At 37.9% G+C, this 17576-nt stretch overlaps 1 protein-coding gene across 2 annotated transcripts in view; it reads left to right on the top strand.

Moving 5' to 3' along the window:
* The first annotated feature begins 17225 nt into the window (after nt 1-17225).
* FAM204A (family with sequence similarity 204 member A) overlaps nt 17226-17576 on the top strand; it is a 31653-nt gene continuing 31302 nt past the window's right edge. Inside the window, exon 1 of one of the 2 annotated variants that reach the window (XM_089898216.1) lies at nt 17226-17276. The gene's annotated coding sequence lies outside the window, so the exon portion shown is untranslated. The remainder of the gene's footprint in view (nt 17277-17576) is intronic. The other variant, XM_089898215.1, reaches the window with a different exon arrangement.

Below are 17576 nucleotides of genomic sequence, written 5' to 3'. Positions count from 1 at the left end.
TATGAATAAACTCAACAACAATAAACAACAATAAGATTCCATGAAAAACACAAGGATGCTTAAGAAGATACGCACCTATCTGAATTAGAAATCCTTGCATTTCCAGTCATGGCCAAGTAAGCTCCTGTCTGACCAACCTTTCTACTGATGACAACTCTATAGACTCTGAAAGAAGCAAAATAACTTCTTGAAGGCACTGGAGAGTGAACAAAAGTAGTCAGATACTGGAGGGTTCAGATACTTCGAAGAAGCAAACTGCAAGGGATGACTTTATCATTGCTTTTTAGCTCTTAGCCTCAGGGAAGTTCACAAGTAGCATTATGTAGGAAGGCTAGAAATTGAATGGAAATACAGTCTAACTGGGGAAAGAGTTTGGGTCAATCACAACTGCTAAAAAGTGAAGAGGCGTCTTGAAAAGAAGAGAGGTAGAGAGGGTGAGCCTAAATTCTACTTATGAACTATGCCCTAATCTTTGGATGACCCTTGAACTATGCAAGTGACGGACAGACTCCCAGCAGCACAGCTAACACTAAAATAACCGAACTTAGATTTGAACTGCCACCTATAACAGGGAGACAGAGCTTGTACCTTGGGCTTAGCCAATTAACTGCCTGCTTTAAAAAACAAACAAACAAACAAAAAAATGTTCTTTGGAGGAACATAACAGAATCTAGAGTTTTACAACATGTCATTCACAATTTCCAAGATGAAATCCAAATTTTTCATTATATAAAGAAACAGGAAAATATGAAACGTTTTCAAGAGAAAAGAAAGTCAATGGAGACTAACTCTGAGATGACCCCAATGTTGGAATCAAAAAATAAGAATTTTAAAAATAGTTATGCTGAGGACTGAAAGGAGAATACTATACTATAATGAATGAGAGCATAGGAAATCTCAGTCAAGAGATATAAACAATAAAAAAGAACTAAATAGAAATTATAGAACTGAAAAATAAAATACATAAAGTGAAAAATTTACTTCAAGGCTTAACAGCAGCATGGATATGACAAAAAAAGAGATTCAGAGAACTTGAAGGTACATCATTATAAATCATATAATCTAAAGAACAGAAAAAAACATTTGTAATAAATGATCAGAGCCTCAGGGTCTTGTAGACCAATATCAAAATGGTAAATATTTGAGAAATGGAATGACAGAATCAAATAGAAAAAGTATTTGAAGAAATAATGGCTGAAAATTATCCAAATTTGTTTGAAGACATAAATTTTCTAGTTCACAAGTTCAGTGAGCTCCAAGCAAAACATATAAAATCTAAACTGTGCATCTAGAAACGTTATAGTCCAACTGCTGAAAACCAAAGGTAAAGAGACAATCTTAAAAGCATGTGAGAAAAATGGCACATTTAATACTGGAGAACGATAGTTTGATGGATTTCTAACAGCTCATCAGAAACAACAGAGGCTAAAAGACAGTGAAACAACAGCTTTAAAATAATAAAAGAAAAAACCCTACATCAACCTAGAATTCTATATCCAGCAAAGATATCCTTAAAAAAATAAAAATGAGTTTCATTTCCACCTAGAATGTGAAAGCTGGAAAGGGCATCATTCATACTCTAAAATTAAGAAAGTGCTGTATAAATGACAAAATTATAACCTTCCTCGAGCCCATCAGAACACTAAGTTTATAGGGCAAACAAGTAGCTAGAAATCCAAGGAACGACAGACGGCCAAAAGGGAGAGGTGAGATGGGAGCACTTGCTTACCTGAGATAAGCACCGAAAGAAGGAACAAAGAAGAGACTGAACAAATAGAAAATAACTAGAAAGATAGTAGATTTAAATCTACCCATATGAATAATTACATTAAACATAAATATTCCAGGTACAACAATTAAGGGACAGAAGTTGGCAAGATAAAAATGCAAGACCCAAGAGTGTATTGTCTATAAGAAACACATTTTAAGTGTAAGGGCTCAATATTTTAAGAGTAAAATAATGAAAAAGGATGCCATGCAAATATGAAAAAAAATCCCAAACCTAGGTGGATATATTCATACCAAACTAAGTAGACTTCATAGCAAAGAATATTACCAAGGATAAAGACAGCTATTATGTAATGACAAAGAAGTCAATTCACAAAGAGGTCATAGAAGTTCAAATATACATGCACCTAAAACTAGTTTCAAATACCAGAAACAAATTGCTACAAATAAAAGGAGAAATAGACATACCCACAAGAAGGACTGAACAAATAGAGTATCAGTAAGGAAACAGAAAACCTGAATAACACTATCCGACAGTTTGATCTAATTGATGTTCACGGAACAATCCTAACAACAGGAAAATCCACATTCTTTTCAGATGCACGATCAAAATTTTAAAATTGTATTTCTATTTAATAACAATGAACCGTTGGAAATTGAAATTAAAAACAGTACTATGTACAATATATCACAAAACCATGAAATACTTAGGCAAAAATCTGTAATATGTGCATGACCTATATGCTTAAACCTATATGCTTAAATGCTTAAACAAAATATCCCTGAGGGAAATTAAAGAAAACCCAGATCAATCAGGAGATAAACTGTTCATTAATTAGAAGACTCAATAATGTTAGGATGTCAGTTCTCTCCAAATTGATCTATAGGTTCAATGCACATCAAAATATTGTGTTTTTTGGTAGAAATTGACAAACGAATTCTAAAATTTGTATGAAAAGCAGGCAAACTATAATAGTCAAAACAATTTTGGAGAAAGAAAGGAATGTGTCTTGGACGACTCAGACTATCTGATTTCAAAACTCACTATAAAACCACTGTAGTGGGCTTCCCTGGTGGCGCAGTGGTTGAGAGTCCGCCTGCCGATGCAGGGGACACAGGTTCGTGCCCCGGTCCGGGAAGATCCCACGTGCCGCGGAGTGGCTGGGCCCGTGAGCCATGGCCTGCGCGTCCGGAGCCTGTGCTCCGCAACGGGAGAGGCGACAACAGTGAGAGGCCCGTGTACCACAAAAACAAAAACAAAAACAAACAAAAAAACAAACAAAAACAACCACTGTAGTTAAGAAAGGATATATACATATACACATAGACCAGTGGAACAGAGTTGAGGGTCCACAACATAGATCTACATATATATGGTCAATTTGATTTTAAACAAAGGTGAAAAGGCAATTCAATGGTTGATGGCATTTCAATAAATTGCCAAAAAATAAACCTTGACTTATACTTTGTACTATATACAAAATTAACTCAAAGTGGATCATAGCTCTAAAATCTAAAATTGTGCAAATGTCTACAGTAAATCAGAGGAAAACTATCTTTGCGACCTTGGGCGAGACAAAGATTTCTTAGACATAACACAAAAAGCACAAACCATAAAAGAAAATGTCAATAAATTGAACTTTATTAAAATGGAAAATTTCTGTGCTTTGAAAGACACTTAAGCAAATCAAAAGACAAGTCACAGACCTCATTAGTCATTAGGGAAATTAAAATTAATACCACAATGAGATACCACTAAGCACTTATTTGAGTGGGTAAATTTCTTTTTAACGTCTTTGCGAAGAGTTTGGAGCAACCGGAACTTTCGCACATGGCTGATAGGAAAGTGGTACAGCCACTTTGGAAAACAACTGGTAGTTACTTATATAGTTAAACACAAACTTACCATACAACCCAGCAATCCTACTCCTAGGTATTGACTCAAGAGAAATGACAACTTTATTCACATAAAAACCTACATAAGAGTGCTTTTAGCATGCTTTTTTCATAATTCATAATTGGTAAAGATAAAAAACATTTCAAATATCCTTCAACTGGTGAATGGATAAACAAACTGTTATAGTTACATAATTAAATACTACCCAACAATAAAAAGGAGGAAACTGCTGATACATTCAACATGAATGATCCTCAAATGCATTACGTTACGTGAAATAGGCCAGACTCAAAAGACTACACACAACTGGATTTCACTTATATGACTTCATTCTGGACAAGGCAAAACCATGAGGACAGAAAACACCTCGGTAGTTCCCAGGAGTTGAGGGTGAGAAGTGGTTTACTTCAAAGAGGCATGAGGGAACTTGAGCTGATGGCAAAATTCAGTGTACTGATTGTGGTAGTGGTTACATGACTATATTCATTTGTCAAATCTCATAGAACTTACACTATAAGGGGTAAATTTTATTGTACTTAAATTCTACGTCAATAAACTTGACTGAAAAAAAAAGAATGAAGGTGAAATAAAGATGTTTTCAGATAAAAGAAAACTAAGAAAGTCCATTGCCAGCAAAACTTCTCTAACAAGACATGCTAAAGGAAATTCTTTAGAACGCAGGTAAATGAAAGCAGATATAAACTCAGATCCACAGGATGGAATGAAGAGCATCAGAAATACTAAATAGGTAAGTAGATGTCCAAAACTAATTCCACCTCTTTATTCCTTTAATATACATATATGGTTTAAAGCAAACAAATACTGGATTGTGGGATTCACAATGTATGTGGCTGTGGTGTATGTGACAATATCAAGGTTGCATCCAGAACAGTAAATGGACCTGTATAGTTGCAAGGTTTCTACATTTTTCATGAACTGTTAAAATACTAACTTTAAGTCGTCTGTGAAAAGTTAAGGATGAACATTGTAATCCCTAGAGTGACCACTAAAATATAAGACAAAGAGGCAAAAAGAAAAAGCCAGTATATAAATTAAAATGAAATCCCAGAAAGGGCCTAGGAAGTGTGCTTGGGGAGAGGGAAGACGTTGCTCTAGGGATGGCCAAGGCTCGGAGCTGGGAGGGCGAGATGGCAGCGTCTGTGTGGCTGAGTTTCTGATTTGTTTGGCTGGACAGAGAACATAACCACAGAGTAAAATGTACTTTTCTTTCTTTTTTTTGAATTGAAGTATAGTTGATTTATAATGTCGTGTTAGCTTCAGGTGTACAGCACAGTGACTCAGTTGTACATTTATATATATACACACACACACACACATATATGTATATTCTTTCTCAGATTATTTTCCCTTATAGGTTATGGCAAAATATTGAGTAAGTTCCCTGTGCTATATAGTAGGTCCTTGTTGAAAATGTGCTTTTTGTACCTGGAATTAAATAAGTAAATTCACCCAAAGTTTATACAGAAAGCAATTCGAAAAAAATCCCAAGACAGAACCTAGCAAGGGTACGATGGTATGAGGCAGATCATTCAGGATAACCTCAATTTAGCAAGTACATGGTTTCAAGTGTTTATTTCCAAATAGTTACAGGAAATTCAGAATAGTCATTTCATTAGAGACAGACAATATCCTAAATGCCAATTACATTCCCAGGTCATAGAAGATAATTTCACATGGTAATAAAAAAATCAAACAAAATAATACTGAATAAGAAATGATTCTCCCTTACTTTGAATGGTGGAAACTTTGGAAAACATTCTGAAGGGTTCTTCTGGACGCATTCAAGGTGAGATGCTAGTTCTTTAATTAGTTACTTCACTTTAAACTTCCAGCTTTCTTTTTCTTCGCCAGCACATCATCACCTTGTGCTTGGCAATCAGGATGAGCGTGGTGGGTAGCGGTGTTTTATGTGTCACACACACACACATACAAAGACGATGAAGAATAAGATATCAAAGTTATTGAGCTAAAACTGGTTTCCAGATGGGGTACCTGTATCTACGAGGAAGAGATTAGCTGATGTGGAATTTCCATCCTGTGAACTGTAAGAAACAAAGGAGAGGCAGAGCACACTTTTTCCGTTCTCTGCACCAGAGGAAAATGTGTCAAGTCAGCCTCCAAGCAGACGACCAGGAGGCCACCTACATGACCACTGCTCATCTGGAACAGTATTGCTATTTTTTAGAATAAATTGAGGATGTTGTGCTGAAGGTAGAAGGGAGGTGAGAGGTGGCATACAACAGGTTGTTTGTGGGGGGGAGTTCCTAGTGAAGGGTATCCTCAAAGGCTGGGTTGAATTCATACAACTGAATGCAGAACATGAATGGGTAGAAAGCAGGGAGCAATAAAAGAGCAAAGGCATGAAAGCAAGAATGAATGAATGAATGAATGGAGAAAATATTAGACTTGACGATCAGATTTGTCTCTTATCCTCCATTACCACTGCTTTTGTCCAGATGCTAATCATTTATTCCATAATGGTCTTCTAACTAGGTGTCTTTCGTGTTGGCTCAACTACTTCCAAATACATCTTTCATATTCACAAGACTATAACATTACTCTCCCTGGAGCACTTGCTTTTTCAAATTACTCCCTTGATTAGAATCCTTTCATTCCCTCCACTGTATCAAGGTAGAAATTGTGTGTTTGGCTTAGGGAAGTCCCGAAGAGTCTGACCCAAGCTGGTTTCTTATGTCTTACCTAAAGCACAGCATTCCTGCCATCCTGCATTTGTTGACGTGATACTCCTAAACCACCGTCCCCATTTCTCTCTTTTTTTAAAAAAATGTTTTAATCATATTTTAAATGTTTTCTACAGATAATTATCTCCTAATAAAACATAATTGCAAATAACTTGTAGTTCCACAAATCTACCACATAAAGAAACTATGCCTGCATTACAGAGAAGGAATCCAGTCATAATGACCACCTGAATTCACAAAAGCACATGAACACAAATGTCAGGACTGGAGATGGCACTCTCTCTTCAGCAAAGCCTTGTCTTCTCCACACATGAGGTCCTCCTTCCTCATACTCACACAGCACTCCTGCTTACCTCTAATACAGTCCTCATCACACTGGACTGAAGTTGCCCAACTATGTGTTTTCTCATACCATGAGGGTGGCATTCAGATCTGCATTTGGCAGTAGGTTTTCAACAACTTTTTATTGAATGGATGAATAACCACTGTTGCCAGGGCCATAAAATCATTACAAACTGTCAATTCCAAGCAAACAGAATTTGTCCAGCTTGGACTTCTTGACATAGATAATAGACAGTTATGGGCATGTTTTTAATATTTTCTGTGTTCTTAATAAAATTTATATTAATTATGATTGCCACATTATACAATGTTTTATATCTAATTTCTCATATATAACAATAGTGTTATATACTGAATTTACTTATAGTACCAAGACAATCTTGGCATTTTGTAAATCTTTTTTAATTTTTAAGTTTTATTTTATTTATTTTTTTTATACAGCAGGTTCTTATTAGTCATCAAGTTTATACACATCAGTGTATACATGTCAATCCCAATCACCCAATTCATCACACCACCAGCCCCACCCCCCTGCGGCTTTCCCCCCTGGTGTCCATACGTTTGTTCTCTACATCTGTGTCCCAAGTTCTGGCCTGCAAACTGGTTCATCTGTATCATTTTTCTAGGTTCCACATATATGTGTTAATATAACGATATTTGTTTTTCTCTTTCTGACTTACTTCACTCTGTATGACAGTCTCTAGATCCATCCACGTCTCAATAAATGACCCAATTTCATTCCTTTTTATGGCTGAGTAATGTTCCATTGTATATATGTACCACATCTTCTTCATCCATTCGTCTGTTGATGGGCATTTAGATTGCTTCCGTGACCTGGCTATTGTAAATAGTGCTGCAATGAACGTTGGAGTGAATGTGTCTTTTTGAATCATGGTTTTCTCTGGGTATATGCCCAGTAGTGGGATTGCTGGATCATATGGTAATTCTATTTTTAGTTCTTTAAGGAACCTCCATACTGTTCTCCATAGTGGCTGTATCAATTAACATTCCCACCAACAGTGCAAGAGGGTTCCCTTTTCTCCACACCCTCTCCAGCATGTGTTGTTTGTAGATTTTCTGATGATGCCCATTCTAACTGTTGTGAGGTGATACCTCATTGTAGTTTTGATTTGCATTTCTCTAATAATTAGTGATGTTGAGGAGCCTTTAATGTGCCTCTTGGCCATCTGTATGTCTTCTTTGGAGAAATGTCTATGGTCTTCTGCCCATTTTTGGATTAGGTTGTTTATTTTTTTAATATTGAGCTGCATGAGCTGTTTTTATATATATATATATATATATTAACATCTTTATTGGAGTATAATTGCCTTACAAATGGTGTGTTAGTGTCTGCTTTATAACAAAGTGAATCAGTTATAAATATACATATATTCCCGAGTGTTCTTCCTATGTTTTCCTCTAAGAGTTTTATAGTGTCCGGTCTTACATTTAGGTCTCTAATCCATTTTGAGTTTATTTTTGTTTATGGTGTTACGGAGTGTTCTAATTTCATTCTTTAACATGTAGCTGTCCAGTTTTCCCAGCACCACTTATTGAAGAGGCTGTCTTTTCTTCATTGTATATCCTTGCCTCCTTTGTCATAGATTAGTTGACCCTAGGTGTGTGGGTTTATCTCTGGGCTTTCTATCTTGTTCCATTGATCTATGTTTCTGTTTCTGTGCCAGTACCATACTGTCTTGATTGCTGTAGTTTTGTAGTATAGTCTGAAGTCAGGGAGTCTGATTCCTCCAGCTCCATTTTTTTTCCCTCAAGACTGCTTTGGCTATTTGGGGTCTTTTGTGTCTCCATACAAATTTTAAGCTTTTTTGTTCTAGTTCCGTAAAAAATGTCATTGGTAATTTGATAGGGATTGCATTGATTCTGTAGATTGCTTTGGGTAGTATAGTCATTTTCACAATATTGATTCTTCCAATCCAAGAACATTGAATATCTCTCCATCTGTTGGTATCTTTAATTTCTTTCATCAGTGTCTTATAGTTTTCTGCATACAGGTCTTTTTTCTCCCTAGGTAGGTTTATTCCTAGGTATTTTATTCTTTTGGTTGCAGTGGTAAATGGAAGTGTTTCCTTAATTTCTCTTTCAGATTTTTCATCATTAGTGTATAGGAATGCAAGAGATTTCTGTGCATTAATTTCGTATCCTGCAACTTTACCAAATTCATTGATTAGCTCTAGGGGTTTTCTGGTGGCATCTTTAGGATTCTCTATGTATAGTATCATGTCATCTGCAAGGAGTGACAGCTTTACTTCTTCTTTTCCAATTTGTATTCCTTTTATTTCTTTTTCTTCTCTGATTGCCGTGTCTAGGACTTCCAAAACTATGTTGAATAATAGTGGTGAGAGTGGACATCCTTGTCTTGTTCCTGAACTTAGAAGAAATGCTATCAGTGTTTCACCATTGAGAATGATGTTTGCTGTGGTTTTGTCATATATGGCCTTTATTATGTTGAGGTAGGTTCCCTCTATACCCACTTTCTGGAGAGTATTTTATCATAAATGGGTGTTGAATTTTGTCAAAAGCTTTTTCTGCCTCTATTGAGATGATCATATGGTTTTTATTCTTCAATTTGTTAATATGGTGTATCACACTGATTGATTTGCGTATATTGAAGAAACCTTGCATCCCTGGGATAAATCCCACTTGATCATGGTGTATGATCCTTTTAATGTGTTGCTGGATTCTGTTTGCTAGTATTTTGTTGAGGATTTTTGCATCTATATTCATCAGTGATATTGGTCTGTAATTTCCTTTTTTTGTAGTATCTTTGTCTGGTTTTGGTATCAGGGTGATGGTGGCCTCATAGAATGAGTTTGGAAGTGTTCCTTCCTCTGCAATTTTTTGGAAGAGTTTGAGAAGGATAGGTGTTAGCTCTTCACTAAATGTTTGATAGAAATCACCTGTGAAGCCATCTGGTCCTGGACTTTTGTTTGTTGGAAGATTTTTTTTTTTTTTGGGGGGGTACACGGGCCTCTCACTGTTGTGGCCTCTCCCGTTGCAGAGCACAGGCTCCGGACGCGCAGGCTCAGCGGCCATGGCTCATGGGCCCAGCCACTCCGTGGCATGTGGGATCCTCCCGGACCGGGGCACGAACCCGCGTCCCCTGCATCGGTAGGCGGGCTCTCAACCACTGCGCCACCAGGGAAGCCCTGTTGGAAGATTTTTAATCACAGTTTCAATTTCATGACTTGTGATTGGTCTGTTCATATTTTCTATTTCTTCCTGGTTCAGTCTTGGAAGGTTACACTTTTCTAAGAATTTGTCCATTTCTTCCAGGTTGTCCATTTTATTGGCATAGAGTGGCTTGTAGTAGTCTCTTAGGATGCTTTGTATTTCTGCGGTGTCTGTTGTAACTTCTCCTTTTTCATTTCTAATTTTATCGATTTGAGTCCTCTCCCTCTTTTTCTTGATGAGTCTGGCTAATGGTTTATCAATTTTGTTTATCTTCTCAAAGAACCAGCTTTTAGTTTTATTGATCTTTGCTATTGTTTTCTTTGTTTCTATTTCATTTATTTCTGCTCTGATCTTTATGATTTCTTTCCTTCCGCTGACTTTGGGTTTTGTTTTTTCTTCTTTCTTTAGTTCCTTTACATGTAAGGTTAGATTGTTTATTTGAGATTTTTCTTGTTTCTTGAGGTAGGCTTGTATAGCTATAAACTTCCCTCTCAGAACTGCTTTTGCTGCATCCCATAGGTTTTGGATCATCGTGTTTTCATTGTCATTTGTCTCTAGGTATTTTTTGATTTCCTTTTTGATTTCTTCAGTGATCTCTTGGTTATTTAGTAACGTATTATTTAACCTCCATGTGTTTGTGTTTTTTACGTTTTTTCCCCTGTAATTCATTTCTAGTCTCATAGTGTTGTGGTCAGAAAAGATGCTTGATATGATTTCAATTTTCTTAAATTTACTGAGGCTTGATTTGTGACCCAAGATGTGATCTATCCTGGAGAATGTCCCGTGTGCACTTGAGAAGAAAGTGTAATCTGCTGTTTTCGGATGGAATGTCCTATAAATATCAGTTAAATCTATCTGGTCTATTGTGTCATTTAAAGCTTCTGTTTCCTTATTTATTTTTATTTTGGATGATCTGTCCATTGGTGTCAGTGAGGTGTTAAAGTCCCCCACTATTATTGTGTTACTGTCAATTTCCTCTTTTATAGCTGTTAGCAGTTGCCTTATGTATCGAGGTGCTCCTATGTTGGGTGTATATATATTTATAATTGTTATATCTTCTTCTTGGATTGATCCCTTGATCATTATGTAGTGTCCTTCCTTGTCTCTTGTAACATTCTTTATTTTAAAGTCTATTTTTTCTGATATGAGAATTGCTACTCCAGCTTTCTTTTGATTTCCATTTGCATGGAATATCTTTTTCCATCCCCTCACTTTCAGTCTGTATGTGTCCCTAGGTCTGAAGTGGGTCTCTTGTAGACAGCATATATATGGGTCTTGTTTTTGTATCCATTCAGCCAGTCTGTGTCTTTTGGTAGGAGCATTTAATCCATTCACGTTTAAGGTAATTATCGATATGTATGTTCCTATGACCATTTTCTTAATTGTTTTGGGTTTGTTATTATAGGTCTTTTCCTTCTCTTGTGTTGCTTGCCTAGAGAAGATCCTTTAGCATTTGTTGTAAAGCTGGTTTGGTGGTGCTGAACTCTCTCAGCTTTTGCTTTTCTGTAAAGGTTTTAATTTCTCCATCAAATCTGAATGAGATCCTTGCTGGGTAGAGTAATCTTGGTTGTAGGTTTTTCTCCTTCATCACTTTAAATATGTCCTCTCAGTCCCTTCTGTCTTGCAGAGTTTCTGCTGAAAGATCAGCTGTTAACCTTATGGAGATTCCCTTGTGTGTTATTTGTTGTTTTTCCCTTGCTGCTTTTAATATGTTTTCTTTGTATTTAACTTTTAAAAAATTAATTAATTAATTTATTTTTGGCTGTGCTGGGTCTTCGTTTCTGTGCAAGGGCTTTCTCTAGTTGCGGGGAGCAGGGCCCACTCTTCATCGCGGTGTGTGGGCCTCTCATTATCGCGGCCTCTCTTGTTGCGGAGCACAGGCTCCAGACACGCAGGCTCAGTAGTTGTGGCACACGGACCCAGCTGCTCCACGGCATGTGGGATCTTCCTAGACCAGGGCTCGAACCCGTGTCCCCTGCATTAGCAGGCAGATTCTCAACCACTGTGCCACCAGGGAAGCCCTGTATTTAATTTTTGACAGTTTGATTTATATGTGTCTTGGCATGTTTCTCCTTGGATTTATCCTGTATGGGACTCTCTGTGCTTCCTGGACTTGATTAACTATTTCCTTTCCCATATTAGGGAAGTTTTCAACTATAATCTCTTCAAATATTTTCTCGGGTCCTTTCTCTCTCTCTTCTCCTTCTGGGACCTCTATAATGTGAATGTTTGTGGATTTAATGTTGTCCCAGAGGTCTCTTAGGCTGTCTTCATTTCTTTTCATTCTTTTTTGTTTATTCTGTTCCACAGCAGTGAATTCCACCATTCTGTCTTCCAGGTCACTTATCCATTTTTCTGCCTCAGTTATTCTGCTATTGATTCCTTCTAGTGTAGTTTTCATTTCAGTTATTGTATTGTTCATCTCTGTTTGTTTGTTTTTTAATTCTTCTAGGTCTTTGTTAAACATTTCTTGCATCTTCTCGATCTTTGCCTCCATTCTTTTCTGAGGTCCTGGATCATCTTCACTCTCATTATTCTGAATTCTTTTTCTGGAAGGTTGCCTGTCTCCACTTCATTTAGTTATTTTTCTGGGGTTTTATCTTGTTCCTTCGTCTGGTACATAGCCCTCTGCCTTTTCATTTTGTCTATCTTTCTGTGAATGTGGTTTTTGTTCCAAAGGCTGCAGGACTGTAGTTCTTCTTCCGTCCCCACTTCTCTTCATCTCATGCCTTGACATCTCCACTTCCATCATCCATCCATCCTCTCCACAAACATTTACTGAGCACCTACTGCAGGACAAGTACTGTGCCTTCAAAGGAGTTCACAATCCATCAGGGAAGACTCACCTATGACAAATAATTGTATTTCAGTGTGCTGAAGCCCTAGTTCTGCTGTGTATCAACTGTTATGAACACACAGAGAAGAAAGGCATGAACAGTATGAGTCAGGAAAGGTTTAACTTAGAAGGTAATATTTGATCTAGGTTTTGAAGAATGAAAAGAAGTTCAACAGCTAGAAAAGAGAAAGGTATTCCAGGCAAAGGAAATAGCACATTCTGAATTCCATTCTGGGACTTCTGTAGTTTCTACTTACATCATGGACCTCATAGTTTTGGTACTTATAGTGTAAAACGTATCATTTATAACCTCATTATATGTCTTGGACTACAAACTTCTTGACACGTCAGTTCATATACTTCATTTGTATTCTCCTCAAACCTTAGCAAAGTGCTAAGCATTGGGCACATAGTAAAGACCACGAAGATGTTGACAGAGTAATCTGATAATCTGTCAACATTTATGTACTCAGTTTTTTTGTGTGTATGTGTTCCCATAGAACTTTATGGACATTAAAATTTGGATTTCATGTAATTTTCACAAGTAATGAAGTGTTATTCGTCTTATGATTTTTTAAAACATTATCTTCAGAGCAGTTTTAAGTTCACAGCAAACTGAAGGCAAGGTATAGAGATTCTTTCCTATATGAATTGCCCCTCCCCCATGACTGATATCCCCCACCAGAACGGTACATTTGTTACAAATGATGAACCTATACTGACACATCGTAAATCACCCACAGTCTGCATTACAGTTTGCTCTTGGTTGTACAATCTATGAGTTTGGACAAATGTATCTATCATCATGGTATCAGACAGAGTATTTTCACTGCCCTAAAAATCCTCTGTGTTCTGCCTGTTCAATTCCCCTTGCCCCAAAACACACACACACACACACACACACACACACACACACACAGTTTTTATGTGTAAGGGAAGGGAACTAATGTTTATTGACTATTGACTACATGCTAGGATGAGTGTCAAAAGCTTTACACGTGTTCCTTCATTTAGAGAGATTAATCAGGCAATGGGCTGTTTCGGAGGATGAAGGTGTTAGGAAAAGGGAAAGTAACATAGATTTCAATGCAGCAATCCAGCAATGATTGAAGAGGATGCCTCTGATGGGATTTGATCACTCACTAGGTACTAAGAGAGATGGAGAGAGAAGACACATTTTGCTCCTGAAGCCTCTCTTTTCACGAGCTCCCACCCGGTACACATCCCACTGGGTATTAATGATGTCTACACTTTATTGACTGCACTATGCGTGGATTTATCAGGAACTTCACTGTAAAAGGGGTAGCGTGTGACAGAAGAAAGAGCAGGAGCCTCAGAGTGCAGTGAAACGTCCCCACCTTAGTTTTGCATGTTACTAGCTGTGTGACATTAGGCAAGTTTCTTAAAACTCTTGAAGCCTTAATTTCCTTGTCTGTCAAATGGATACAATAATAAGTACACCATAGGTTTATATGACATTAGTTGCAAAATACCTAGCACCCAGACATGCTTCCTCTCCTATCTTCCTATGTACAACCTATTGGACCTGAAGAATTTGAAAGTACCAGACATGATGAATAAAGAAAAAGTACTTTTCTTTGGCAACATCCTATATTACAGAAATTTTGTTTCCTCCAATATCAACAGTTGCTGATGTCATAGTGTTAGTTGTTCAACATATTCTTCGAAGATTAACATTGTTATCGATGCTTCAATTTGCAAATTAAAAACAAAATTCAGATAAAGAAATTGTTACACAATTCCTAAAGTTCAGAACTCTCGTTTCTATTCTTTCACATAAGTCACTAGACTACTTTTTCTTCAATGAGGCATTTTGTACAGATGGAAATAACTATTCTCTTTCTCAGTTTCAGCAAGAAGCACATTTATCATTTGTTCAACAAAGTCATATTCACTTTTTACAACTGAGAAATAGTTTAGGGATTTCATTATATTTGGGGAAATTTTCAACAATCAGAGATTTAGCAGCTGTCAAAAAAGACCTCCACAATTAATCTTTTATGAGTGTGACTTGTAATCTCTACACTAAGGATAAAAATTACTAAATATAAGGAAAAATGATTCATAAACTATAATATTTCTTGGCAAAGAAAAACTGCTTTATGCTTTTTAAGATGTTTGAAAATTTAAATGAAACTTACATGTTTGAAATTAGTGCCAGATGCAGCACAATTCAAGCAGAATTCATAGCTGCATCACATTCACTATGATTTAGTAAAAGATATTCAATAATTCTATGTTTCATAGAAATCTCACAAATACAAGTATTTCATTCACAAAATGCATGGTTTGGCAGGGTTCCAGGACAGGAATTTGCTGGAGGGAAGGTAAATTTATTGATTAAAATAAATCAAATGACTGACACTTCCTCCAGAAAACTGGCAAAATAATAATATTCAGAGACTGAAAGCCTTACAAGCAAAACTGGAAGAAAGGTCTGAGCTATTTACGTTTATTATAGGAATCCAATAATGTCATAAGAGTAAACAATCAGATATTTGAGAATTCTCAAGTTAACATTGAGAACATTTTAAACTACATATTTTTGGAGTAGGACTTTCCAGAAACCTTTGATGTGAAATCTGGTGGCTGTAAGTCTTTGGAGTACTTATAATTATATTCCCCCTCTATCCCTTGCACATTTATATGCACTAAACAATGAGTATTCTTTGATGGAACATATGTAGAAACAATCCAGATAGTTCTGAAACAGGCCAACAGTATTTCCTTCCTACCTCATGTCTCAGTTCTTCCCCTTCTGTGCTCTCTTTCCCCATTTTGGCTACACTTCCACCATCAACATTTGTTATGGACTGAATGTTCGTGTACCCCTAAAATTCATACGTTGAAATCCTAACCCCAGGGTGGCTGTATTCGGAAATGGGGCCTTTAAGGAATTAAGGTTAAAAGAGGCCATAAGGGTAGGGCCCTGATCCAATAGGATTTGTGTCCTCTTAAGAAAAAACAAACACCAGAGAGCCCTTCCTGCCCCCACCCACCCCATTCTCTCTCTCTCCTTCTCCCTCTCCTTACACAACTGCACAAAAAAGATTTTATGAGCGCACAGCAAGATGGATGCTGCCTACAAACCAAGAGAAGAGGCCTCAGAATGAAACCTACTTTGCTGACACCTTGATCTTAGGCATCCCAACCTCCAGAACTGTGAGAAATAAATTTTTGTTGCGTAAGCTACTTAGTCTGTGGCATTTTGTTATGGCAGCCCCAGCAGACTAAGATAGCAATTAAAAGGCACAATGTAACAGTCACAACAGCATTTTCCTACACATCCTCTCTTTAACTACTTTTTATGGATTGGATTCAGGGAAAAACACTATTGAGGGGCTGGACACATTTGGCCAGGAGAGTTTCATACAGATCCTCACACCACTCAGCCCAGCTTCTGATCGAGCATCAGAGAATGTGAGTGTGAGAAAGGACTTTAGTAACCCAAACTTGTCATTTCAGGTTTTGCTGTGATTCTGGGGTCATAGAAAACTACTCCGTACACCTGGCACATGTTCTGGAAAACAATGGGGGTGAGGTAGTTGATAGTTAAGTATTACACTTAAACATCGGTTTATACTAAATTGTGATATGTTATTGAGTGCAATACAAAATTCTTTCACATTTTTAGAATGCTTCAAAGAAAGGCATTACTGATAAGGCTAATGCCAATACCAACTGAAAATTACTGTGGGCAAGGTAGTGCCTTAAGGGGTTTATGTGTATTTTGTTACATAATCGTTACAACACTAGAAAATAGGAATGTGTTCTTCTTATTATTATTACAGAACGTTATTTCAGAAAATGGAAGCATTTCTAAAATAGCCCCACTCCCATCACGGTCATATTATGCTGTTTTATTTTCCTCATAGAGCTTTTTTTTCCCCCCTGTTTTTTTTTCCCTTGCTTATTTTCTATGCTTCCCTAAGCCCCTTCTCAGAGCCTAAGACAGTGGCTGCCACGGAAAAGGAGCTCAATGAGCTTTTGGCCAAGGCCACATAGCTGGTCAGTGAAGCAGCTGCCACGATCACCAAACGGTAAGCGCCACTAGAGCAGAAGTAGGGATCATTTTGCTCTAAACATAGGCTGGCAGGGTGCCTGCTCAATAAATATGTACAGAAAGAAAAAAAAGTAAGGAAGGGAGCGAGGGGAAAAGGGTGTATGAATGGAAACGTTCCCAGAAGGGTCTAGAGAGCTTCTGCAGTGATTTTCCGTCCTTGGGGAATGAACTCAGTTCAAGGTCTAAGCCAGCATTTTCCTCACCACGGAGTACGGTAAGGAATGGAGAAAGAAGAGTCTTTAAAAACGTCCAGAAGAAAGAAGAAAACGGCGAGAGAAAAGCTGGGAGAAAAGAAGTAGAAAGAAAGGAATCAACCCATTCCGGCCTATTTAAAAGCATAGCTGAGCGCAGCCGGTTTCCATGGCGACCCCAGGCCAGAAAGGCCTTAGCCTATTGGCTGAGATTCCGGAGCCAATGAGAAGGCGCGATGTTGACGGGTCTTAAGATGTCTGCTGGACGGCCGGCTACGGATCGGTGAGTAGAGCTGGTGGCTGGGCTGGCTCCCGGGCGGCCCGGACTCTGGTGTGACGGACCTGGGAAGGCCGGGTGCGGGGAGCGAGGGAGCCAGCGTGGGTGGCCTCACAGCCTCTCCGCGGAGCCTACCAACCCTTTGGCCGGGCCCGCGGGAGAGTCGGCGGAGCTGGCCTCCGCTTTGCTTGGACCCGGCGTCGTAGCGCCTTCCCCGTCCTGTTGGTGGGAGAGGGGTTCTTCGTCCCACCTCAGCCAGAGTGAGAGGGGACGAGGAGACAGACTTTCGGTCCGGGAAACAGTCTC

This window comes from Delphinapterus leucas, chromosome 16 (genome assembly GCF_059928025.1).
Source record: "Delphinapterus leucas isolate spDelLeu-1000000601 "Yukka" chromosome 16, BTC_Dleu_Yukka2, whole genome shotgun sequence".
Taxonomy (NCBI): Eukaryota; Metazoa; Chordata; class Mammalia; order Artiodactyla; family Monodontidae; genus Delphinapterus; species Delphinapterus leucas.
The sequence above is the reverse complement of the archived record's forward strand: the minus strand, read 5'-3'. Positions and strand labels throughout refer to the sequence as shown.